The sequence below is a fragment of the Suncus etruscus genome, chromosome 3 (assembly GCF_024139225.1).
Source record: "Suncus etruscus isolate mSunEtr1 chromosome 3, mSunEtr1.pri.cur, whole genome shotgun sequence".
NCBI classification, from domain to species: Eukaryota; Metazoa; Chordata; class Mammalia; order Eulipotyphla; family Soricidae; genus Suncus; species Suncus etruscus.
Genome location: NC_064850.1, coordinates 102,769,483 through 102,771,795, shown reverse-complemented (window position 1 = coordinate 102,771,795; position 2,313 = coordinate 102,769,483).

Sequence of the window (2,313 nt, the reverse complement as noted above, 5' to 3'; positions counted from 1 at the left end):
TCACTATGATAACATGTTTTTGCTTCATGTCAATTTTAAATTGTTCTTCAATTATGCTTGCTACATAAATGAAGGTTGAAAGCAAAACGAAAATACAATCAGAATTATGGAATCATGGTGGTAAATCAAATTAAAAAGGTAAGATTTTAACTTCTTTACTGTTAATAAGTTAACATTTAATATTTAAAAATAATCATTAAAACATTTTATTGTAATATCTGTTATTTATTTATATTTTTGTTATAGTCTTATATTTTTTAGTCTGAATGCAATTTTAAACAGATTTTATTGTGAAATTTTATGTAATGGAAAGTTATCTGAGCAGTTATAATCTTAATGTTTATAATTAAAATACCCAATCTAATGCTAATAATCTGTATTCTTTCAACTTCTTTTGAATTATCCTTTTTGCCTACCCATATGAGAATTTTCTTTTTTTTTCTGTTCTTTTTCTTTTTTTTGTTTTGTTTTTGGGCCACATCCAGTGACGTTCAGGGGTTACTGGTGGCTATGCACTCAGAAATCGCTTCTGGCTTGAGGGACCATATGAGGACCAGCCAGGGAATCAAATGGCTGTCCATCATAGGTCAGCCACATGCAAAGCAAATGCCCTACTGCTGTGCCACTGCTCAGGCCCCCAAAATTGGAATTCTTAAACTGAGAAGTCCAAATATCCACACCACATCTCCCCTCCCCATCTCTCTGGGAGCTTCCTATAGACCTAGAGGTCTATTTTTAATAAAAAAAAAAAACCCCAAATTGTCATTTTATTAATTTTTATTTTTTAAATAATTTTATTGTGACCAATGTGAATTTAAAGTCTTTCACCTTTATACTTGAGGTACATAGTGACAGCGAATTGGGGACATTCCCACAACCAACCAGTGTTGTTCTCTTCTTCACTCTTGTTCCTAGCATACATCCCATACCTATTCCCTTTGCCCCCTAAACTACTAGTGTAACAGGTCCCATTTGTGTATAGTTTGTTGTAGATTGGGTATCTTGATTCTGTTTTCATTGACTTTGGGTTTGGTGTTTAGGCCTGATAATTTTTTATTTACACTCAATGTTCATGTGACTATTTGCTCCTAGTACCATCCACTCTGTCCACCCACCCCCAATTTATGAGGCAGAACAAGATGATTCAAGTTCTGTCATTCTTTTAGAGAAGAAAAAAAGAAAGGGGGGAGGAGTCTGTCTACAAGCTATAAATATCATTTTAAAAGAAGAAAGAGAAAAAAGAAAGAAAAACAAAATAAGCAATGACAAAAAAAGCACCAGCAACAATAAACAACAAAAACAAAATAAAAAGACAAAAAAAAAAAAAGGAAGGAGGGCTGGTGTTGTAAAGTTTTGTGCTGTTTGTTTGTTTGCTTGTTTATCATAGGCACAGTAAGTACTGGGGAAATTAGACAGGGAATTCCCTTGGCCAAAGAGATACAGGGTTTCTCTACCCTTTAAGCATATTGCCATAGGAACAACTACAAGTTCTGGACATGCTCATTATCAAACCCCAAGATATTTTTATGGTTCTAGGAAATAGTCTACTCAGTTGTGGTTGACAAAATCAATCCTCTGTAATTAGAGATCTTGGTATTTGCACAGGTCATAGGACGAAGTCTAGGATAGAGTCTTTATGGTTCCAAAAGTTCTGCTTAGTCACCATTGTAGTCAGTCTTCTGTAATTAGTGATCTTGTTTTTTGCACAGATCAAAGGATGGAGTGTCTTATGATTTCATCATACCATTAGGTGATGAGTTAGGGCAACCTACTTTTAGATCAGGTTGTTGCTGTTTTCTCTTAGTCGGGATATCTGATCAGCTTGTCACAAGTTGGTGCCAGAGTGGTATTAGGAACTCCCCCCCCCCCCGTGGGATTTTGATTCCTGGTGCTGTTGTAGGGAACTGTGTCAATTCTATGGTTGAGATTTGGGGTTCGGGTTGGATGGTAGCTGTCCAAATACATGAAGTCTAAATAAAGTCCCCATGACAAATTTTAGGGTGGAAGGCGCCCCCTGTATTATAAAATTTATGGGTTCTTATACTTATTAGATAAGAGCTTGTTTCTATATATAATATTTTCCCATTTTTAGTATGCATACTAATCTTTCAGGATTTATATTCATATAGGGAATGTGGAGCTGGATGAATAAAGAGGTTAAAACACTTCCAAACACCAATTCCTGGTTCCTCCTAAAATGTACATTCTCTCTCTCATGCACTCTCTCTTTTTCTCTCTCTCACAGACACAAACATGACCACATATACTAGTGGTCCTTCACTTTCTTTTCTATTTCCTTATAAAATTTTTCAT